At 39.7% G+C, this 25960-nt stretch overlaps 1 pseudogene; it reads left to right on the top strand.

The window, feature by feature from the left end:
• Nucleotides 1-24340, top strand: part of LOC148023065 (pentatricopeptide repeat-containing protein At4g18520, chloroplastic-like) — a 52394-nt pseudogene extending 28054 nt beyond the window's left edge.
• Nucleotides 24341-25960: the final 1620 nt, after the last annotated feature.

The following is a 25960-nucleotide window of genomic DNA, read 5'->3' as shown; positions in this document are numbered from 1 at the left end:
GTTACTGTGCTTACTTTTGCATAAGCCAAGGATAAAAATTGGGATTTTATTGCATTTGGGCATATTGGTCCATGTTGTAGGGTGGTCGAATGCTTTGAAAAATACGAATTCAGATTCCTCCCATGAGCAAGGTAGCATTCACACTTCCATTGCTAAAGGCTCATCCAAAAGATCTAAGTCTAGTCGATCGTAGCTTTCAGCAAGCATGGTCAACGTGTCATCCAAGCATCTGCGGAAAGCAACCAAGACATCGCATGTATTCTCACCTAATTCTACGGCCAAGGTTAGAATGGATCCCCTAAGGCTGACAAGTGATTGAGGTTTGGTTTGGCTTGACAGTTCAGTAGCTGACAGGTGCAACTCTGGTTGTGGTTCTGGTTGGGGTTGTGGCCTTCGTACACTTGGCATGGCCAGTGAGGTTGGTGGTGCACTACTAGATGCTTGGGCGGTGGTTGGGGTACTACCAGGGCAAGGTTGAGGTAGTTTAGGAGTAGCAGGCTACGATTTGGGTCTATAGACTTATTGAGTCTTGATGGATTTAGGTTTTCAAATGGCAATGGGCCTTGCAGCACAGCCAGAGGCTTTTGTGGCATTGATGCTTGATTCATCTTGATGTTTGGTGTGCTCATGCTTGAGGGTAGCGTTTCAATAGTGTCCTTAGCCATATTCATTGTAGGTATCCAAATCCAAGTATTACCTTCATAATATCCTTACGCTCGCAATATGGTTTCTTCTAGGCGTCCTAGGTTTTGAGGGGAGGTTTCTAGCCTTGCAAGCTCATGGTTGGGTGCTCCTAGGCGGCAGTCTTGGATGTTTTTGTACCCATTTGAACTAGTATTCAAGGGTTTTAGATTTTTGGTTGGCTTTTTTTTGGTGCTGAGGTTTGGTGGGTGGTGGCGACAAATCACGATCCCCCTCCTTAGGCTTGATGGTGGATTTCTCTACCGATGGTGATGGAGTCGCATAGCCCTTGCTGAAAGCTACGACGATTCGTACGTTGCCGATGGCTAGGTGAATACACTATGACTAGTAGTCAACATCACAGTGGGCCTACTTCTTAAAGGTTTGTCCTAACAACGATTTTGCACCTACATCTTTCGTGTTTGGAAACACATAAAAGATCATGGGCAAGATTTTTGACTTGATAGAGACTGCAACTTTGCACTTTCCCAGAAGTTCATATGATCGGCCCCCAAATGGGCTAAGTTTGGCATTAGTGGGCTGTAGCTATGGTTTGCCAATTTGAGTCCAATGATCGTGAGTCGTGATATTAAAGTTAACGCCCTCATCGATCAATGCATCAATGGTGTGTGTCTCCTGGGTTGTAATGGTCATGTGTAGGTAAGCCGACGGAGCTACAGCTTCCTCATCCTCATCTTTAATCTCCGTAATGGTGGCTACTCCTACATTGACAGGGGCTTCTAGCATAGGGGGTTCATGTAGTAGATGTGTGGGAGGGTAGTACTTTTTTATGTGGCTATCATTAAAGAAGCCTATGCCCTGACCCTTTAGGGTTTCAAGTTCTACATTACCAGTTTGGCGTATGGTGTGAACTCTAAAAGGTCTTAACCCCCTAAAATTCATTTTCTGCTTATGTCCCTTGATCGAGTAGAACAATACGAAGTCACCTTGTTTGAAATTTTACTGCTTGACATGCTTGTCAAACTAGCTCTTGCATCGTGTCTTTTTGCAGATCAGCGCATGGGTGGCTAGAAGTCAAGTGTTTTATAAGAGTTTTAGCTCAACTAGACATTCTGTCCATGCTTTCTTTCCCTCCCATATCTCTTGAATAGCAATTCTCAAGCTAGGAATGGAGAATTCCACAGGTAGAATTTCCTTAGTTTCATAGGTCAACCTAAAGGGAGTCTATCCCACAGCTACTTTATAAGCTATTCGATAGGCCCACAAGCCTGCCATTAGCTTGTTATCCTAGTTTCTACAAGAATAAGAGAATACCTTGGTCAGGACATTTACTAGAGTCTTATTTTTCGATTCCGCATCACCATTCTCTTGAGGGTAGTAGGGTGGGGATTTTCAATGGATGATCAAGAAGGTGGACAGGAGATGAGCAATCACCTCATTGATGAAGTGCATGCCTTGATCACTGACAAGTTCGATGGGGCAACCAAATCGAGAGATTACCTGCTCACATAAGAACTTAGCAGTGGCTTGTGCGTCATTCTTCCTGGTGGCTCGAGCTTTCGCCCACTTTGTGAGATAATTGGGGCAATGATGATGTATTTGGCTTGCAAATATTGAGCTGTGGGATTGATAGGCCCAATGAAGTCAATCCTCCATTTCTCGAATGATTGTCTTGCAATGATGGGACTTAGCTCCATTGTGTCCTTGAAAACTGGCACCTTGGTCCATTGGAACTCATCACATTGTTTCACAAATCATGTTGTATCTTGGAAAAGCGTGGGCTACCAGAGTTGAGACTATAGCACCTTGCGGGGTGTCGTATCTCCCCCCTAAAGTGTCCTCTGCAGCAATTCCACCGTGCACTGTCGTACTACTACGCATCCGAGGTGTGGAATCCACCAAAAAGTTGTGTGTGTGACATTTGTTACTTTGTACATACTTAGTTGTTGTGTTTACATTTTTGTTCTGCGTGCTAGTATAGTGGAGAGGGGTTTGGAAGTGAATATATTTGTGGGAAGCATAGTGGTGGAGATTTTTGGGAAGTTTGGCTCAGTTTCAGAAGCACTAGAAGATCGATTACCATCTACCTTGGATCTTGCAATGGAGGTGAAGAGGAAGAAGAAAGACTGAGCTTGTACATTCAAAATTTGCAAGGGATTGTTGTTCATAGTCTTAAGGGGCACAAAGATATCGTGTATTGTGTGGCCTATTCAAGGGATGGTAAAAGATTTGCATCAGGAGGAGCGGACAAGACAGTGATTACCTGGATTTATAAAGCCTCGGGCATAGATCTGGTCAGATTTGCTAGTAGATCAGTGAATTGCATTTGCAATCAATTTGTTAATAATGCAAATATATGCTGAAAGTATAAATCAAGTGAAGGCCATTTTGCAGCATATGTGGAACATGGCCTTGGTGATGAGGCACTGAAATGTTCTCAACAAATGCAACTTGAAGGTTGCAACCCGGATCCCATCACATTCGTTTCCATCTTGAAGGCATCTAGTATCACAGGAGCTCCAGAAACAGGTTATCAAATACATAGAGAAGTAATTACTAGGGGATTTGGAACATATGTGTACATGGGCAGCACACTGGTAGACATGTACATCAATTGTGGATCATTGGCAGAGGCATGCCAAATTTTTTATGCACTACTTGTTCGAGATGCAGTTGTGTGGTCTGCATTGATTGCAGGATACGCTGAACATGGTCTCAATGAGGAAGTACTGGAATGTTTCCAACATCTACAATTGGATGGTATTTCTGCAGATGCTGTCACATTTATTATTTGCTTGAAAGCATGTGGCAGTAGAGGAGCCATAAACGCATGTCGAGAGATCCATGCTGAGATCAGGAAATCAGGATTAGAAACAGATTTTTTAATAGGAAACACGCTGATAGACATGTATGGCAGATGTGGGTTGTATGCAGAAGGGCAGAAAGTGTTTGACAAACTGCTTGTTAAAGACATTGTCTCATGGACTGTAATGATAAAGGCATACGTTGATAACCATGAGGGCAATTTGGCTTTACAATGTTTTGAGGAAATGAAAGAGCAGGGTATATCTGTGGATACTGTCCTAGTTGTTCTCTGGTTAAAAGCTTGTGATACTACTCAAGCCTTGGAGACAGGTCGAGAAATACATGCAGAGTTGAGGAAATCAGGGTTGGAAAAAAACATTTTTGTTGGTAACACATTGATTGGCATGTATGGGAAGTGTGGATCAGTTTGCAGAAGGACGAGAGGTGTTTGATCAGTTGCTTGTTTGAGATGCAGTGTCATGGGCTGCATTGGTTGCATCTTATGCTCAGCATGGGCTCGGTGAATAAATTTTAGATTGTTTTAAACAAATGGTAGTGGAAGGTGTGTCTGTGGGTGCCATTACTTTGCTCTTTGTTTGAGAGCTTGTGCCACCTTAGGAGCTTTAGATACAGGCCGAGAACTCCATGTAGAGATATACAAAAGGGGACTGGATCAAGAGCTTCATGTTGGCAACACACTTGTGACTATGTACAACACAGCTGTGGCTTGTTTACAAAATCACGGCAGGTGTTCAGTTCAAGACATAGTTTCATGGAATGCACTTATCATAGGAATTACTGGAGGTGGGCGGCAAATTGTTGAAAACGGTGAAAGAGGGGAGGGGGCTATTGTGGGAGGAGGCCGCTTTTCTGGGAAAAAAGGAGGAGAGTGATCAGGAAGGGAAAAAACAAATGATTGCTAAGAAGGAGAGGACGCCAAGTTTGTGCGTTAAAAAAAAAATACCCGTTTAATCTCGCAGAACAGCAAGGGGATTATCAATTGCGATCCCAGCAGAATTCCTGAACGTATTGTCCATGCCAGAGGTACCAGCGCAAAGGGCTTCTTTGAAGTGACTCATGATATTTCACACCTCATATGTGCAGATTTTCTACGTGCTCCTGGTGTGCAGAGACCATTACTTGTCAGGTTTTCAACTGTGATTCATGAGCGGGGCAGTCCTGAGACACGGTTTTGCTGTGAAATTCTACACTGAGAAGGAAACTTTGACATGGTGTGGCAAATGGTCCAAAATTGTTCGAAAGCTTCCAGATCCTAAAATTCAATGCTACTCCTGTTGAGAAAGAAGTCCTCTTTATGCTGACTGTTCTTTCTTTCAGCAAATCAAAGAGCTATCTGCACTTCTAAGTGGCAGAATTCCAGCAAAGTGCCAGGGGGAGTAAAAATCAAGGACAGATTATGATGTGGAAATTACTAAACAGCCATAACAGATTCTGCTTTCAGATGATAACTGCCAATGATTGATACAATGATGTTGATTGATGCATTACTTATGGTTTTGATTAAACACTCTTTCTACAGTAATCTTCCACTGCTTGCAACCAAGTTCTGCTTCACCAAGGCTTAAACAATTGGGTCAAACCTTTGGAATTGTGCGAAATTGACAATTACCTGCATGTTTACCACTCATTACTTCCAAAACCCCTGAGAAACCATTGATGGATCTGGTCTGATTTGCCATTAAATCACTCTTCTGTACCTGAATACAAAGATGTCTTCTTGATCCTATTCCAACCTCTTAGATCTTAGTTCAGATTACTTTGTTCCTTTTGGGAGAGACAGGCTATTTATATGACATGAGTTTTTGTCAAGACATTTATTGGAGATGCTCCCAATCACATGTAGCTGATTGTAAGTCTCATATTATCTGAAATTGAGCTTTCAAATTGAATCTGATCTTACTAGATTGATCTTCTATCCTGAAATTAGACAAGGTCCTCCGTGGTTGCGACTTTGCTTTCGAAAACCCTTCGACAGCACCTCGACTAGTATGTGGTGCATTTCGTGCTCACACATGCATCTCTGCAACAATCTGTCTTGCCCTAGTTGATAGAGTTGGCCTATTATTAACTAATAGGGTTGGATTTTGAGAATGAGTCACCTTAGTCAGGCCTTTTCTATGGGTTGGTCAAGTAGTCTATACTCAAGCACTTGAACCATGTTGTATGCCTAGTATGGCATCAAGTTGGTTCTAAACACGTCTCTTTCGCTAGTAGATAGGGTGTATAGATGTGCATCTAGCAATTTGTCTCCAATGCCCTATCATCTAACGACTTCTCACCTGGGTATGTAAGACATATGATTAGCCATATAGTGTTTCTTTCCCTTGCATACGATGAAAAAGAAGTCAAATTCAAGAAGCAAAAGTAACCGTCGAGCTATATGCATCCTATAGCGCAAGGTTTGTTTACTAGATACAGCAAGGCTTGATGGTCAACAAAGAAAATAAAGGGCATATCCAGAAGATAATGCTGAATTTTCTTTATGAAAAACACCATCACTAGCCCCTCTCCTTTGTTTGTGTGAGTAATTCATTTCTGTATAACTATGAGTTATTTGCTAGCAAATTTTAGTAGATAGTCGAGATTGTGGTCACCAAGCTGGCACAACATAGCTCCTAGTATGGATTTCGATCACCAGGATGATTGTCCCTCTTGGTAGCAGCGTTTAACTTCTTGTAGTTGTTGCACACTCTAATCTTTCCATTCTTCTTCAGTATGATCACTATAGCCGAGACCCAATCTGTGTGCTCAATCTCATAAATGAAACGTGCCCTTAGCAGCTTGTCAATTTCTTTCTTGATAGCGTGAGCATGCTTGGGATTCATAGGGTATGATTGCTACTTTTGATCAGCATTGCATCGGGGGTCATGGGGATATTATGAGGTACGACACTTGGATCTACCCCTTTCAGCTCATCGAGGGACCAAGCAAAGACATCCATGTACTCTCACACAAGAGGGCAATGAGACTTTCTTCCTCTTCCTTGGTCAAGGAATCCGCAATAAAGACAAGTGAGGGTATCTCCCCTTCCTTAGGTAGATTAACCTCATTGACTTTGGTTAGCACCTCTATTAGTTCGCTTGCTTGCCCTTGTCATTAGGCTCCTAGCAAGATCACTACCCTCTTGCCTTTCTTAAACTTAGTAAATTGCTTTGGCAAGTCTTGCGGTTTCCTTTGATCTTCAGCCTATATATCCCTAGACTACTTGTGTTATTCTTCCTTCAACCTTCGATGCCTTAGGTGGAGTGGCAGGTCCCCTTTGGTGCGTCTAGTCTTAGGTGGTTGTGGCACCTCAAGATCACTGTGTGAACTTACCTCCGACTCATCACCGGTCAACTTGTACAACAACTCAAATTTGACAAGAGAAATTTCCTATGATTTATAGAAATTCAAAGAATAAAGAGAATTTGAACTCCTCAGGTGTTAGAAGGTTGAGTTTTATTGGGTATCCAAACCAACAAGCATTAACCAAATCTTTCTACAAGGTCTTCAAAAACCCAAAGTTAGGGGTTTTTAGGATTTTCACAAAAAGCATCACACCATAAAGGTGAAGGGAGTGAGCCCTAAAGTGAAAGCATGGAGCAGAAGCAAGAGCTATGGTGGAAGAAGCAAGAGTAAGAGAGAGAGACACACATAAGATATGGGAACTCCACTAATCACAATGTGTGATTACCCTTTCCTTTATTCAAATGTCATTGAAAGAATAAAGAATGAAGTGACAATGTGATGGGTATCCACCACTTGCAATGTATAAGTGTGCGGGTATGTAGGTACTGCCAGTGTAACTAATATACGAGTGGCTAGACATAGGCACCTTTATCCCCAACAACCTTCCACTTAAAGGAAAGTTTTCCCACTAATGAGGAGAGAATAATAAAAAAGTGACAAAGTACAAATCTACATTATTACCACAAGATGAGAAAAGATGTCATCTCATCCAATGGCTATCAACTTCCTAAGGAAGGAAAAATGCTCCGCCGCTGCTGCTGTTGAGAGACTTTTATTGAGCATATCTCTATGATTTTGATTAGTTGAGATCTTGACAAGCTCAATAAACTTATCCTCAATGACCTCTTGAATAAAGTGGTAACACACCTCAATGTGCTTCATTTTCACATGAAAGACTGGATTCTTGGCTGAGTGAATAGCACTCATGGAACCTGAATATAGTGTAGGGATTGCATCAATAATACCAAGGTCTTTGCCACCACTAGATAGCCTAAGGAAAGGCTTCCCTTGCAAGTCTTAGTGGCAGCAATGTAATCTGCCTCTATAGTAGATAGGGCGATGTATTTCTGCACCTTCGACATCCAAGAAACAACACCTTCAGCAAAGATAAAGACATAGCGAAAGGTGGACTTCTTCCTGCTATCTACATGTCCTGCACAATCAAAGTTAGTGTATCCCATGACTCCTATATCCTAGCCACCATAATAGATGCACATAGCTGTTGTGCCCTTTAAATATCTTATGATACCCTTGGTAGCATCCCAATGCCATCTTCTAGGTGTAGCCATATAGCATGTCACAACTCCCATTGCAAATGCTATGTCACACGATGAGTGTTGCTAGTGTCCACCTGGGTTGTAGAGCTAGGTGTGGATATGGTGGTGGTAGTGGTGGCCACCAAGAGAGTAACGTCATATTCATTCAACATTTGGTGGATCTTCTCTGGGAAACCTCCCAGATCAAGCTCCTCATTACGTGCGCGATCTAAGATGTATCCTCTGTGCCCCAAAGGGTGGGGTTCTACGCTCTCTCAACCAGTTGTTTCTCCCCAAGCCTTGCATTTTTACAAAAGGCATCTTGGCCATCTCAGCCTTCTACTCATCACATTGTGGAAAATCGGCTTGACTAACCTTCATGTGAGAAGGTAAAAGACAACCAATCCTACATATGAAACTGCTCAAGGACCTTTCGGATGTACTCCTTCTGCGATAAGTAGAGGATCCCCTTAGAGAAATTGTGCATAATGTGCATCCCAAGAATATGTGAGGCCTATCGCATGTCCTTGATTTCAAATATCTTCTTAATTTGACCTTTCAAGGCATTCAACTCATCATGAGCTCTCCCAACAATCGACATATCATCCACATAAAGGATCAAAATCATAAGGTTGTCATTATGAGCCTCACATAATACCACTAGAGAGTTTCTATTACATATGTTTAAAGGAGAGGAAAATAAAAAATAGAGAATGGTGGTTGGTTCTCGGCGTGCCGGCAGGTGGTACTTCTCTACTTTTCCTCATTTCTTTCACATGCTTCGCTTCAATGCAATGATTCTTCTTTTTCTTTTATTTCCTTTCTATCTAGCTAGGATGCAAGTATGAATCAATCCAAATCCAAATGCATCGTATCTCCACCAACGCAGGGTCTGCAACAAGGAGAGCCTCCCGGGGACAGACGAGGTAGGCGACACTGCTCTCCGCACAATTTATACTCAAAGCCTGGATTGCACGCCGTTGCATGGGATACGCGGGATGCAACAGTGTTGAAGGATAAGGCATCCTACCATCCCACGTAACTAACGGTGTTATATATGGGTTCGTTGCGGAACGTTGCAAAATGATTGCATAGTCAAATCCATGAGCTATAACCACTCAAGGTCCATCAACTAAAGAAAAGGATAGGAGTGCACTTCATGGTGTATGGGCAAGTAGATGTAGCACCAGCACAAAGAGAATGAGAGAATGTGAGAGATGAATCCAAAACTAGCAAAGTATGGTAATGACATAGGACAAAGGCAAACAAAGATCTTAAAGAACAAAAGAAAAGGCTAAAAATGATGCAAAGAAAAAGGAGACAAAAATAGAAGCTCCTTGAAAACGTTGTCATGCGGCTAATATACCCCTAGGTGAGGGTGAAGAAGACTATAATTTATGATATGATTTAAGGGAAAGAAGAGCTAATATATCTTTTGCTTAGCTCATGGAATTATATCCAAGATGCACAAGTCAATGGAAAAGGTTGATAAACCCGAAAGCCAAAGAAAAAAAATGAAAGGAACAATCAGAGTGGTAAGTGTAGAAGAGCTTCCCAATATATTGTTGAGATATTTTGCAATCACACCTACTTCAGTCCCTTTGTAAGGAGCAATGAGGGCTCATGACCAAAATCCCATACATGCACGGTAGGAGAAAGTGCCACCACTCAATTCCTATAAAGCATTGTACTTGCACTCGTTTTCTAATGCAATGATAGTACTCTTTTCTTTCCAGTAAAGTATCTATGTCAATGTACACACACAAGCTTGTGTTTATGAGTCCAAGTCTCAATCTTGGAACCTAATTCAGTTGTGTGACAATTTTTCCTTGTCTGGGTCAATGTCTTCATGAGTTTCTTCTTCCTCTTTCAACCTCCATAGCTTTTGCAACTGCCATGCTCTAGATCCCGCATATTTTAATACGGTATCAGAGACCAGTTGGGCATGCTCCTCCAGCTCCATTCTATTCTCATCTAGCTTAGCTTTAGCTTAGTCCAGATGAAGTCTAGGAGCTCATCTCCCACTCCTTCTTCTCCAAATTTCGACCTTGTGGCAGCCATAGCCACCCTACACATATCTTGCTTCAAGCCCTTATAACTCTTCAACCAGAAGAGATCTTGATAAACTTTCTTTTGGATAAGTGTTGTTTTGCTCCTAATTGCCGTGTCCACTAATCAACATTGTCATTTTTCTTAGGATCTATCATGTGGCCTCCATAACCAAGCAATACCTAGGCATCTTGGAGCCTATGGATCTCACACTACAAGACACCATTCATCATGATGTCTTCTCGGGAAATCTTCCTCAACATCAGGCGCATCTCTATGGCACATCATGCTGCAACATTGGCCATCATATGCTTCAGCATTGCTGAAGATTCGTCACGTTGTCAAAATATGTGCCCATGTTGATCGAATGCTTTGATCCATCTCTGTGCAGCACGATTTTAGTTGCCATCTTAGGAGAATGATAGCTCATGAAGTAAGCTTCATCCTCATATAAGAAATTTTCAAAATGATCAAGTATAGCTCCCACAATCAGTAAAAAACCAAGGCTGGGTCAAAACCCTAATCTAGGAAGCCATAGCAAAACTTCACCAAGCTCAAAAATCTCATCATTTTCTAAAATACTTGTTTATGACATCTAATATCTCTTGCATTTCTTTAGGCTATATACCATAGTAATCTCAAATCCTACTCTAGATATTGAGAGCATGGGTTTGGTAGAAATATATAGCCAATGGTGTTGCATCTTCTACTATGAGTAGCAACACTTTATGCACTTGTGAAACCTTTTCATTGGATTTTAACTCAATAACTACATTATATTTTTCAAAATCAGAAAAAGAACAAGTCAAGTTATCCATAATAATATCCTCATCGAGGAAACCATGATCCTTAAACTTGTCACCCATGAAAATATCATATCTTATCAGTTTTAATCATGAATTCAGATCCCATTAAATAGTGCTTCCATTGACGTAAAGCTTGTACTACAGCTAGCAATTCCTTATCATAGGTAGAATACTTGAGTTTAGAGGGCTTAAGCTTGCGGCTAGAGTAGGCTATGGGATGGGAATCTTGCATAAGGATAGCTCCTATTCCAGATCCACTAGCGTCAGTGACTACTAGGAAAAATGGCCTATTAAAGTCAGGGAGTTGCAATACAGGAGCATGTGTTAAGTCATGTTTTAATAAATCAAAAGACTTTTTTTAATTTTCAAACCAATGATATACAATACCTTTCTTTAATAATTTTGTCAAAGGTAATGCAAGCAATTAAAAATTTTTCACAAATTTTCTATAAAAGCTAGCAAGACCTAAGAAAGAAAGTAATTCATGCACATTTTTAGGTATCAGCCAATTCAAAATTGCTTCTATCTTTTTAGGGTCAACTTTAATACATTCAAAATTGCTTCTATCTTTTCTGATTTTGAAAAATATAATGTAGTTATTGAGTTAAAATCCAATGAAAAGGTTTCACAAGTGCATAAAGTGTTGCTACTCATAGTAGAAGATGCAACACCATTGGCTATATATTTCTACCAAACCCATGCTCTCAATATCTAGAGTAGGATTTGAGATTACTATGGTATATAGCCTAAAGAAATGCAAGAGATATTAGATGTCATAAACAAGTGCCCCTAGTCCACGGCCATCGACAGTCCAGGGAATATTCCCTTGCTAACTAGGGGAGGTTCATAATATAGTTAGAGATGCTGATCAGACTATTCTCTCAAGCTATAAAAGGAAGATCCTTCCAAAGCTATCATCAATCTATCTTTCAACTAGTTCGAGTTCTTCTAGCTATCCTTAAGCTCTTCGCCTATTATCTATATAGATCACCATCTATGCTTCAAAGTAGAAGCACATGGGTGGACAGAACCATCTTCGTATTAGTTTGTTTGAACTTAAAGAAGTTTTTATTCTCCTTATAGTTGTTATGTGTTCTCTACTCATTGCTCAAACTCTGCCCGTTGTGCCATGTAAGTTCTACATATGTTTCACCCCTTGCTGTAGAAATAAAATTGAAGTATGAAATCAAAGGAGAAGGAAGTGGGTAAAGTTGAGGTCTCTCTAATGATATAGAGAAGAGGGATAAATGTAATTGAGAAATAGAAGATGATAATAAAAGTATGGAAGGTGATTAGCTTGGCAAAGTTGAGCTCTCTCTAATGATAGAGAGAAGAGGGATAAGCGTAATGAAGAAATCAATGAAAACGTATGTTGAAAGAGATAGGAAATCAGATTCCAATAGAAGATAAAAGAGGTCTTTTGCTTTTATTTAAGAGATGAGAAAGGAATCTCCAAACTTTTAAAGTAAGAGATGAAAAAGAAAAGCAAGAGATTAAATTATATGGAAATCTGAGAAGAAGAGAGTTAATTGGAAGAGAATATAAATCCTTTTATCATAGTGGCCTCACTATAAAGTTGGAAAAAGAAAGCTCAGAATGTAAGCAAGAGAGAATCGTTTAAAAAAAACTCTTCAGTCAATAGTTCTTAGTACATGTATAAAGTTAATGTTAGTGCTACTCATGTAAGTTTCATAACCTTCTTTTTGGGATTTGGACTTAAGGAACATTGAGGTCTCTTGGTAAGAAAAAATTATGAATGTTTATAGTTTACTTAGTTATTTAAAAATACCTTTGATGTTCTTAAATATCTACATAATTATTGGATTTAATAATTAAACCTTGGGTGAGCATGTGGAAAGTGGCAAGCCCAATCTTAATTACTAACTCTTATGGATGGGTGGACACACTCAATCGACTAACTTCTCAATCAAAGAAATTTTAGGAAGAATCATAGGAGCATAATCACCTTTAGTAGGATAGAACCCAGGCTAATACTATCTTAGGGGAGTGAGCTGAAATAATGCTAGGTTAATGGACGCAACTACCCCTCTCTAGAATTAAGTAATTTTTTGCTACTTGCATATTTCATTGGCTGCAAAGTGACAAATCTTAGATGGGTATTAGAATACTATGAGGATGACTCTCTAGGCTTTCTTTATAGACCATGTTTTCGCTAAGTTTGTTCTTCAACATAGTTGCAAACCTTTCAAGTAAGTTGCATGTTTCTCCTAAGGAGATTCCCTTGGATTCTCTAAAAAAACTTAAGAGAATGACTCATTTTTAAAAATTGGGTAAAAAATAACATATAAGTTTCTAATAATTTTAATTTTGTGCATTTCAAAATAAAAACTATTATGACACAAGGATGTTGATTTATAAACTATATCATTTTTAAAGGATTTTTTTTTCTAGAAATTAATAATAAATTAGGCATGATACATTATAATTATCTCAAAACCTAAAAAATTAATTAGTAAAATTTTGATACTTAATTGACAAGAAATTTATTCATATATATCAATCTTGTATGAAAAAATGTGAAAATAACAATTTTCAAATGCTAATATGGGTTAATAACTTCATATGCAAGAAGAGGTGTCCAACTTCTCATGGGTACTCAATAAATCTAACAATTTGCATTGTCCAAGAATGCATAATTTGATGTCAAAGAGCTAGATGGAGACTCTTGAGTTTTACATGTCTGTGGATGCTCTTTAGGTTTTCATTTTATACATGAGGACTTTGATGGAGACTCTTGAGTTTTACATGTCAGTGGATCCTCTTTAGGTTTTCATTTTATACATGAGGACTTTGAAGGTAGAGCATGTTTTTGTTCAACACCTAAGGGTCCCTAGCTCCTTCATTATTATTTTGCCTCAATGCTTGTGCGGTCTTACTTTGTTCAGTAGAAGCATCACATGGGAAAAATGCTATCTTGCTTGGGGTTTGATACGTTAATGTGTTACCCAATTTGCTACCACTATCTCTCTTGCCACCAATTTCAATTTTGCTACTCTTCTTTGTCATGGTAGAGAGGGGAGGCGAATCAAATGGACCGGAGATATCCTATTTAAGAGTATACTCCCATGTTCTCTTTGACTTCTTGCTACTTTCTTTTTGACTCCTCTCTGTGACAAAAATGATTTAAAATTAGTGCAATAATTGCTCAATGTCTCTATTGTCCTTTGTCCATGGATGTGTTAGATGGGTACCTCACCTCTTTTGCAAGAAAATTTTTGAGAGATAGAGTTCTTGTGGTGGTCCTCTTTTCTAAGGCTTTTTGAAATGATCATATTTTTTTACAATGTCAAGTAAGCTTCAACATATCCTTAAAATATTCCATCTTACAAAAGGTCTCAACCTTTATTTTCTAAGGAGGCATCTTTCTTTCCCTCTTGAATGATGCACATATAAGTTCCCTACCATGTAATCGATTCAAATGTCTTCAAATGAGGTAAAATTTAGAGGCTATGTGCCAGATTCATCTTAACACCCAACGTTGAAGGTTTCACAAGTAAAAATCCATATATGCTCTCTATCCATAGTGATAAGGCCCTTTGCAACCATAAGATGATTGTCTTTTTTAGAGATTTTTTTTTTGAAACCATTGGATGCTTTTCATGTAAGTGATACAAAGGGCAATAGAATGTCAGCCAAGCCCACATTTTCTTAAAAATGCCTCCCTGTCCAAAAATAGATTACCCATATACATACTGTCATCGTAGTTGCCCATGTTACTCTCAACATGCAGCTCGATCAGCGTTCCTATTGTCAGAGGTGAGAGTGCATGACCCCTGAGTTTTATAATTATAGAGGGGGTGAGACTTAGACTTAACTCCTCTACATAGCTTGTTCAAATCAACTAAAAGTTGCAGCCATTGAGATTAAGCTGTGCTATCAGCTTTGCAACTAATTGGTTACAATAAAAAAGGCAATCATCCCATGGCACATCCCTCCATATTTTGTCACCTATGGTGCTTCTAGGAGGGACGTGTGAAGGGGAGACGCTTTTGCACATTCTCCCTTAGGTGAATAGTTATGATTTTTCTACATGAAATCTCACTTGCAACTCAATTTTTCTCATCCTACCAATAATAGAAGAGAATAGTTAGCCATTGAGTTATAGAGGGAGTATTTTACACATTGGAGATTGTGATCATCTCTCTTTTTGTCATCTTTTGGTACCCCCATAAAGGATTCAATATATTTTTATTTAAGAACTCAAGGAAACCTTCAATTGTATGAAGATGATGAGCTTATCGAGTCGAGTGTTTATGGGTAAGGAAGATCCAACGAAGTGGCTTGCACATTGTGAATGGTTTATGTTTATGAGTCACATGTTAACTCATGAAGAGAAGCTTTATGATTTTCGTCTAGTTATGCAGGGAGAAGTAAAGATTTGGTATGAAGCTTTGGATGATGCTGTGAAGCAAGATTGGGATAAACTAACAAGTTCTCTTGTATCACACTTCGCTCATCATGAAACAGCAATACAAGTTGATGAGAAGCTTCAACGTCTTCATCAAAATCCAAGAGAGGATTTCCAAAGTTTTCTACATCGATTTGAAGCTCTTTAGTTGAAGATAGGGAAGAATACTCATATTTAACATGAAAACAACCTCAAGCTTGACAAGTTTAAGGCTTGTCTTCACCAAACAGTTTGTGAAAAGGTGGAATTGGAAAAACCACATGTGCACGCCCAGAGCTCAGACATGAGGTCTACATTGTTGGAAACCTTATTTGCAACTCTCCTATGTCTGTTTGTGTCTTTGTACCAAGCCCAAGTAAAGAAAGTGGTTCTATGTTGCCTAGTCAAACATGGGATCTATATTCTTGGACACCTTCTCTCTGGCTCTCCTGTGTCTGTCTATGCCTTTGTGTTCACCCTATACTACGGGTCTCTATATAAAAGGGCCACCCTTTTTAGCGGGTCAGCCCCTACCCCATTATATGGGCGTCCTCTTCATTAAATGGGTCTATAGATTTGTACATAAGACTCCACTTCAATGCAAAATATCTCATCACTCTTCTCCTCGGACTTGTCTAGCCACTCCTTGATTTTTGAATCGATGACTATGGCATGAGACAAGTAACCTGTGCATCATGGTCATGCATCCTCTTACATCCTTGCATTGTTGCCTCCTAGCTATTCCTACAAGTGGCATCCATGGCTATGGTACTAGACAAGCATCTTTGAGGAGATCTATAAGATGAGAAGCTTTCTATCCACACTTGAGTTTTTTGGGTTGATGCGGAGTTATGAATATATCTACCCATCTAGGTCACTTTTCGAGTGCTCACCCATGGATTCCTCTTCTGTGAGTGTTGACCCACTTAATAGATAGTTGTAGGTGACAATGTAAGGATGAAAGAGGATGCACGCTAGGACAAATTGGTACCTCATCCAGTACCATAGCCATCGATCCCAAAGTCAATGAGTGGCTAGACAAGTTCGAGGAGAAGATTGATTAGATCCTTGTGGAAGCCATGATAAAGACCTTGTAAAAAGTCACACTTTTAAGCCTTAGAATGCATAAAATGATGTGCCCTAGTAGACATATACAATGCAAGGATGAAAGAGGATGCACCACTAGGACAAACTAGTTTCTCATCTAGTACCACAACCATTGATCCAAAAGTCAATGAGTGGCTAGACAAGTTCAAGAAGATGACTAATTAGAACCTTGGGGACGCCATGATAAAGGCCTTGTAAAATGTCACACTTTTAAGCTTTGTGCATAAAATGATGTGCCCTAGACATATACATAAGGGTTTGGGAAGCACACATCACAATAGGATCATCCTAGCATCAATAAACATCACCTTTGACTACTCCTCGAAGGAAAAACATATTGTATCCAAACTCCAACTACGTAGTGTCTTATGCTTTGAAAAATTGAACTTGTATATCTAGGCAAAAGAAAATGCATTGTACCTTCAAAGGGATTAAACCATAGAATTATTCATTTATGAACCCACAGCACCATTGAGATCTTGTTTTCCTTCATTCACATATTCAAACGTTTAGTTGCAAGAAGCTTCAAATCTCACAACTATGGTGAATATCCCTATCCTCAATTGTCAATAGCACCTTCATAAAACATAGCATGTGGCATAAGAAGTCATGGAAGATCCCAAAGAGCTCACTCGTGAGTATCATTTCCTTGCAAACTCGCCACCCTTTCTTTTAGAAACAATCATGGACTCCTCAACATGCTACTCTTCAACATTGAACAAGGCATCGTGCTGCATTTGCTAGGGCCCCCAAGATAATTACAACCATAGCTCCTCATAGGTTTATTGTGGCTAAAACTTTCCAAAACAGTAGCTAGCATGTCTCTTTCACACATCCATAATTTTCAAGCTTGACATTATTGTAATGAGCCTTTCAAGCTCCCCCCTAATGAACCCTCAATCTCAAGGCTGATAACCTATGTCTTCTAGCAATAAGGCCCCCTAGGGATTTCCTCCTACTCACATGACTATGTTACCAAAGACTGTAGAACCCTCGGCTTCAATTTGTGTAGTAGGCTAGTCTCCGACTCTAGTAGTGTATCCCCCCAAGATAACCATAGCCTCGGATACTTGTGGAATTATTCCAATCACACCTTATTGATCTAAGATGTATATTTCTTTAAAAATATAGCAACATGGCTACTAAACTACCTCTTGTTTTCTCTTATTCTGTAGGTAGTTCTACTTTTCCAAGTGGCTGAGTCATAACAGCGGCACCTTCATATTGCAACTCCATCTCAATCCATGTATTTGGGCACTCTCTCATAAAGCCTCACGATCTAAAGATATGGCATCCTCAAGACCCTAGTGATTACACCATACTCAAGACACAAAGTTGCAATACAAGTTGGCAATTCGAACATCAAATATATAACCCTTTTTTTGTACAAAATTTGTTACTGGAAATGTAAAAGCATGAAATGATTTGATTTAGGAAAAACAAATAAATACTACAATTTGTATATAAGCTAGAGTGATGATTATAAAGAAAAACACCTACCTACCAACCTCTTAAGGGTAGGATGCCCAAATAAAACAAGGTAGAAGAGGGAGCACACCTCATCAAATAGCCATGCATAGTGGGCTATGAATTTATTAGGCACTTTAACAAAAATTATTTTATCATTGTAGCCTCCCTGTAAAGTTGTAGAAAGAAATCTTATGATGTAAGTAAGAGAAAAGCCTTGTGAGAAGACTCTTCCAAAGTGTTTTCCCTTTTTTTTTGGGGGGGGGGGGGGGGGGGTGGATTGAAAGGAACATCGATGTCTTTGGGTAGGAAAATATTTTACATGTTTTTGTCATGTAATGGTAATTTATGATGTGTTGATATTCTTGCTAAAAGGAAGAGGTTGTGATGAACTTTGTTTGAAAAAGAAGAATTGAAAAGAGTTTCTTCTTGATCCTAAGCTTTGAATAGTTTTATATTTAAAAAAAATCTTGGATCCAAAAAATCAAGAGTTATTATAGTAGTTACAAATCCATAAAAACCTATTGAGAAAAAAGGAGCATGCTTTCCATGTGTGTCTCATGCCCCAAGCTAAATATTCTTGGTAATAAAAGCTACAACCAAACAAACAAACAAACAACAATTTAAAATAAAAATACAACAAAAGACCTTAGATCCTTACTTTGATCACTAGGAAGAAAACCTATGAAACAAAGTAAAATAAAGTCCAACCTAGAGACCATAAAGAGAATAGGAAAATATGTTCCAAGAATAGAGAGTGAGACCCTACACTCAGAATATTATGAAGGATAGATTATGGGTTGTGATCATAGATTACACTTCATCCTTAGAAACAATGAATGGTGGTAGATAAAAGAGTTTTTTTTTTGGCATTCAAGATTAGGGCCTTCCTAGAAATGATTGCTTCTAGATTTTGTATCATCTCAAAGATAAGATAAATCATTAGAGTGAACCAGATAGTTTGAATATATGGATGAACCCCACTATCTCTAAAAGAATTAGAGTATGAGCAATACCCTTTTACAAGGAAAAGAGCACTCTAGGGTCTTAGGAAAGTGGATCAACATGGAAAACCTCAACTTCTCTTTTTCTATGAAAATGTACATGTTATATATGGGTTTGTTTCAAGTCTTTGAGTTTTTTTTACCTACTACTTGGGTTTAAAAAGCTAGTTGTCAAGGGCAAAAGTTTAGTTGCAGTTTTCTTTTGTGGTGTAATCGTAATTTGAATGTATAAAGTGCATTTAAGAGGAATGTGAAAGGAGGAAACACACTTTGAAATCCAACTCAGACTGAAAGGAAAGTTTGAAGCATGGTTCGAGATCTTGAGAGAATTTTCCAAATAAGTTCCGAACGAAAGATTGTGAAGCAAGAAACCATGGAAGTGCACCTAACTAAGGGAAGCCAGGATCTTTTGAAAGAGATCGAGGAAGAAACTATCTAAGGGTTTAATCAAAGAAGCGTTTTGCCAAGGAAAGAGCCACAATTGTTCCCTACAATCTAATGATTGAAATGTGAAACGAGAAAGTTTAACAAAACCCTCAAAAGATTCTCAAAAGTTTGTATGCAGAAGGGCGGAAAGTGTTTGACAAATTGCTTGTTAAAGACATTGTCTCATGGACTGTAATGATAAAGGCATACGTTGATAACCATGAGGGCAATTTGGCTTTACAATGTTTTGAGGAAATGAAAGAGCAGGGTATATCTGTGGATACTATCCTAGTTGTTCTCTGGTTAAAAGCTTGTGATACTACTCAAGCCTTGGAAACAGGTCGAGAAATACATGCAGAGTTGAGGAAATCAGGGCTGGAAAAAAACATTTTTGTTGGTAACATACATCCAGAGTTTAGGGCTGTTCCTATGCAATCCATAGAGTAGAGGGATGAGGATATTCAACCACCAGAGTGCTGAATTGTTGATTTACAACAAGATTTGAGTAATGCAGAGGATCATAATGAAGCCAGGGTTGACATGAAATACAAGACTGTGGATAAGAAGGTGAAGCCGGTAGCTGTACCGCTTCCACCTGACAGTGATCAGCAAATAGAGAGGGCTGCCAAACAGTTAATTTTCAACAGAGACTCTTGCTGAATTAAAAATTGAAAATGGTGATTTCTTGCTACCCACAGAGAAGCAATGCTTTCAGGATATGCTTGAGTGACATGGAAGGGGGTTTGCTTTTTTCTCGCATGAGATTGGATGTGTGAATCCAGATATTGTTGCTCCTATGGTGATCTTTACTATTCCTCATAAACCATGGAACCTCTAACCTATTCCAGTGCCTAAGGCACACCTGCCAAAGTTAATTGACTTGTGGAATGAGAAAATCAGGATGGGAATCCTAGATCCGTCATCTGCACCATACTCAAATAGGTGGTTTACGGTTCCAAAGAAGAATGGTACTCTCCGATTTATACAGGACATGCAGCCAGTAAACATAGTTATTATCAGAAATGTTGGTATAGGTCCAATTGTGGATGAGTTTGCAGAAGCAGTTGCTGGACGTGACATCTATTCTTAAGGTGATCTGTATTCGGGATATGACCAGTTTCAGCTGGCTTTGGAAAGCATGGACATAACCACTATGAGAACTCCTATTGGGCTTGTCAAGATGTGTACCTTGCCTCAAGGTGCCACTAATTCTGTTGCGCATATGATGAATGCCATGCATAAGGTCCTTCGTGAGTATATACCTCAGCTTACCATGCCTTTCTTGGATGATGTGCCCATTAGGGGGTGTGCAGAAGAAGAGAAGAATGAGAGTCTAAATGAGCAGGGATGCAAATACTTTGTGGCTGATTATATTTCAGCTTGTGAGAAGATTTTGGCCAGGTTAGAAGAAGTGACCTTGACACTATCAGGGCAAAAATCTGTTTTTGGAGTAAATGAGGTTGTCATTGTTGGACATATGTGTGGGTATTATGGCAGGAAACCTTCACCTGAGAAGGTGGATGCTATAGGCAAGATTACAGAGTATTGTTCTACCACTTCAGAGGTACGGAGATTCATTGGAGCCTGTGTGTTTTACATGATTTGGATTTCCCATTTTACACACATAGCAGATTGTTTATATCAGCTGCTTCGAAAGGGGCAAAAATTTTATTGGGATGAGAGCCACACTAGAGCCATGCAAAAATTGAAGAAGTTATTGCAGATTGCTCCTACTCTCAGGAAAGCAGATTATAATTGCGGAAGGCCTATTGTATTGACAGTTGACACTAGTCCAATTGGCATAGGTTGGGCTGTGGGTCAAGATGATGCAGATGGAAACATGTATGCTATTCGGTTTGGGGCGAAAGTCCTAAATGAGAGACAGAGGAGGTTTCTGCAAATCAAGAGGGAATTATTGGGAATTGTTATGGCTTTCAAATGTGACAAGGAGTACTTTATTGGAGCCTCAGTTGTGGTAGAGACAGATTGCTTGCCATTGATAGGTATGATTATGAGTTGCTCTACTTCGGATATAGCTATGCTGAGATGGATTGCATACATCAAGTCATTAAATCCAGAATCTAAACACATAGCAGGGAAGGATAATCCAGTGGCAGATATGCTGTCTAGAGCCAGATATGATGATGAGGAGACACTATTTGCAGAAGAGGATGATGCAAAAATTTCAGTCGCTATGGTTGATCATGTTTGTCATGTCTATGATATTGTGGCTTTTATAGAAGAACTCTATGTTGGAGATTGGTTGCAAATTGGCAAATATCTTAGTACCCTAAGCAAAAGAGATGAATGGACAGATAAAGAGTTCAAGAAGATAAGAAGAAAAGCCTATGGTTATTTCATGAAAGATGGATTTCTTTGGAAGCACCCGAAGAAAAGAGGTGGATTACCATTGCGGGTTGTCTGCGATAAAGAGACCCAGTTACATGTGATGAGGGAGTTTCATAAGAGTCCTTGGGCTGGTCATAGAGGAGTGTGGGCTACTTATGAGAAAATCAAGGAGAAATATTGGTGGAAAGACATGTACAAAGATGTTTCTCACTTTGTAGAGACTTGTAGAGACTATCAGATGTATTCCGTAGTGCGTCATCGAGATGAGCTTCATCCAACCTATCCACTATGCGTTCATTACAAGTGGGTAGTTGACTTGGTTACTATGCCAATGGGTCTATGGCAGATGAGGTATATTGTTTTGGCTAGAGAGGATCTTACCAATCATGTTGAGGGTAGACCTTTGAGAACGAAGACCACTAGTGCAGTGTGTAAGTTCTTATTAGAAGAAATTTTCTGCAGGTATGGCTGTGTGGGTAAGGTCACTGCAGATCGTAGAGAATTGGATGCAGATGAAGCTAGGGAGTTTTTCTCTCAATTAGGAATCAAGTTGACTCTAACCACATCATATAATCCAGAGGAAAATGGAAAGAGTGAAAGAGGGCATCCGCCGATAGTGAAAGCATTAGCCAAAGCATGCAGAGGAAGGTTTGGAGAATGGCCGAGACTTCTACCATTTGCTTTGTGGGTTGATCGTACGACTCAGTGTTACCACAGGATATATGCCCGCAGAGTTGATGTATGGTCAGGAACTGATTATGCCGACTGAGACTTGTGCTTTGACTTGGTCAGTTTTACCTTGGCAGGAGGATTTGATGAGAGAGGAACTTTTAGCTCTTCGGATTTGGTAGTTGGAGAGAAGACCAGAGGATATTCAACTAGCTATTGACAGGTTGAAGGTTGCTAGACTAAGAAATAAGGACAGGTTTGACAACAGGCATTGATTGCGGCCTAGAGCAATAGAAGAGGGAGACTGGGTATTAGTCTTTGATAGCAGCCTTGAAAACCAGCATACTGCACTTTGGAAGATAGTGAAAAGATGGTTTGGGCCGTACATAGTCAGACATGTCTTTGATAATGCAACATATGAGCTAATAGAATTGGATGGGACAGTGCTTAGAGTGCCTATTGCAAGAAAAAGAATCAAGATTTTCAAGAAAAGAGATGATGAGGATTATGCATTGGAAGAATTTGCAAGAGAAGAGCAACGAGAAGAAACTCCAATAGAAGAGACAGATGATATGACAAATAATCTTGGTGATATACCGGAAATACACAATGAAGAGATTGATCTATTCGTGGATCTTGATGATAATGATCATGGATAGTTGGCCCATCCGGAGGATGCACAGGATCAGAGGGGGTGGATGTCATACTACTGCGCATTCGAGGTGTGGAATCCACCAAAAAGTTGTGTGTGACATTTGTTACTTTGTACATACTTAGTTGTTGTGTTTGCATTTTTGTTTTGCGTGCCAGTATAGTGGAGAGGGGTTTGGAAGTGAATATATTTGTGGGAAGCATAGTGGTGGAGATTTTTGGGAAGTTTGGCTCAGTTTCAGAAGCACTAGAAGATCGATTACCATCTACCTTGGATCTTGCAATGGAGGTGAAGAGGAAGAAGAAAGACTGAGCTTGTACATTCAAACTTTGCAAGGGGTTGTTGTTCATAGTCTTAAGGGGCACAAAGATATCGTGTATTGTGTGGCCTATTCAAGGGATGGTAAAAGATTTGCATCAGGAGGAGCGGACAAGACAGTGATTACCTGGATCTATAAAGCCTCGGGCATAGATCTGGCCAGATTTGCTAGTAGATCAGTGAACTACACTTGCAATCAATTTGTTAATAATGCAAATATATGCTGAAAGTATAAATCAAGTGAAGGCCATTTTGCAGCATATGTGGAACATGGCCTTGGTGATGAGGCACTAAAATGTTCTCAACAAATGCAACTTGAAGGTTGCAGCCTTGATCCCATCACATTCGTTTCCATCTTGAAGGCATCTAGTATCACAAGAGCTCCAGAAACAGGTTATCAAATACATAGAGAAGTAATTACTAGGGGATTTGGAACAGATGTGTACATGGGCAGCACACTGGTAGACATGTACATCAATTGTGGATCATTGGCAGAGGCATGCCAAATTTTTTATGCACTACCTGTTCAAGATGTAGTTGTCTGGTCTGCATTGACTGCAGGATACGCTGAACATGGTCTCAATGAGGAAGTACTGGAATGTTTCCAACATCTACAGCTGGATGGTATTTCTGCAGATGCTGTCACATTTATTATCTACTTGAAAGCATGTGGCAGTAGAGGAGCTGTAAAAGCAGGTCGAGAGATCCATGCTGAGATCAGGAAATCAGGATTAGAAACAGATCTTTTAATAGGAAACACGCTGATAGACATGTATGGCAGATGTGGGTTGTATGCAGAAGGGCGGAAAGTGTTTGACAAACTGCTTATTAAAGACATTGTCTCATGGACTGTAATGATAAAGGCATATGTTGATAACCATGAGGGCAATTTGGCTTTACAATGTTTTGAGGAAATGAAAGAGTAGGGTATATCTGTGGATACTGTCCTAGTTGTTCTCTGGTTAAAAGCTTGTGATACTACTCAAGCCTTGGAGACAGGTCGACAGATAAATACAGAGTTGAGGAAATCAGGGCTGGAAAAAAACATTTTTGTTGGTAATACATTGATTGGCATGTATGGGAAGTGTGGATCTGCAGAAGGACGAGAGGTGTTTGATCAGTTGCTTGTTTGAGATGCAGTGTCATGGGCTGCATTGGTTGCATCTTATGCTCAGCATGGGCTTGGTGCATAAATTTTAGATTGTTTTAAACAAATGGTAGTGGAAGGTGTGTCTATGGGTGCCGTTTAATCTCGCAGAACAACAGGGGGATTATCAATTGCGATCCCAGCAGAATTGGGGATTCTTTCCTTCTTCTCCTCTGCTACTACTGATCAGTAGAGGATTCCTGAACGTATTGTCCATGCCAGAGGTACCAGCGCAAAGGGCTTCTTTGAAGTGACTCATGATATTTCACACCTCATATGTGCAGATTTCCTACGTGCTCCTGGTGTGTAGAGACCATTACTTGTCAGGTTTTCAACTGTGATTCATGAGCGAGGCAGTCCTGAGACACGGTTTTGCTGTGAAATTCTACACTAGAGAAGGAAACTTTGACATGGTGTGGCAAATGGTCCAAAATTGTTCGAAAGCTTCCAGATCCTAAAATTCAGTGCTACTCCTGTTGAGAAAGAAGTCCTCTTTATGCTGACTGTTCTTTCTTTCAGCAAATGAAAGAGCTATCTGCACTTCTAAGTGGCAGAATTTTGGCAAAGTGCCAGGAGGAGTAAAAAGCAAGGACAGATTATGATGTGGAAATTACTGAACAGCCATAACAGATTCTACTTCCAGATGATAACTGCCAATGATTGATACAATGATGCTGATTGATGCATTACTTCTGGTTTTGATTAAACACTCTTTCTACAGTAATCTTCCACTGCTTGCAACCAAGTTCTGCTTCACCAAGGCTTAAACAATTGGGTCAAACCTTTGGAATTGTGCGAAATTGACAATTACCTGCATGTTTACCACTCATTACTTCCAAAACCCCTGAGAAACCATTGATGGATCTGGTCTGATTTGCCATTAAATCACTCTTCTGTACCTGAATACAAAGATGTCTTCTTGATCCTATTCCAACCTCTTAGATCTTAGTTCAGATTACTTTGTTCCTTTTGGGAGAGACAGGCTATTTATATGACATGAGTTTTTGTCAAGATGTTTATTGGAGATGCTCCCAATCAGATGTAGCTGATTGTATGTCTCATATTATCTGAAATTGAGCTTTCAAATTGAATCTGATCTCACTAGATTGATCTTCTATCTTGAAATTAGACAAGGTCCTCCGTGGTTGCGACTTTGCTTTCGAAAACCCTTCGACAGCGCCTCGACTAGTATGTGGTGCATTTCGTGCTCACACATGCATCTCTGCAACAATCTGTCTTGCCCTAGCTGATAGAGTTGGCCTATTATTAACTAATAGGGTTGGATTTTGAGAATGAGTCGCCTCAGTCAGGCCTTTTCTATGGGTTGGTCAAGTAGTCTATACTCAAGCACTTGAACCATGTTGTATGCCTAGTATGGCATCAAGTTGGTTCTAAACATGTCTCTTTCGCTAGTAGATAGGGTGTATAGATGTGCATCTAGCAATTTGTCTCCAATGCCCTATCATCTAACGACTTCTCACCTGGGTATGTAAGACATATGATTAGCCATATAGTGTTTCTTTCCCTTGCGTACGATGAAAAAGAAGTCAAATTCAAGAAGCAAAAGTAACCGTCGAGCTATATGCATCCTATAGCGCAAGGTTTG

The sequence above is a fragment of the Lygodium microphyllum genome, chromosome 16, assembly GCF_053477565.2.
Source record: "Lygodium microphyllum isolate KBCC chromosome 16, Lygodium_microphyllum_v1.1.10, whole genome shotgun sequence".
NCBI classification, from domain to species: domain Eukaryota; kingdom Viridiplantae; phylum Streptophyta; class Polypodiopsida; order Schizaeales; family Lygodiaceae; genus Lygodium; species Lygodium microphyllum.
This window is presented reverse-complemented; position numbering and strand designations above follow the sequence as displayed.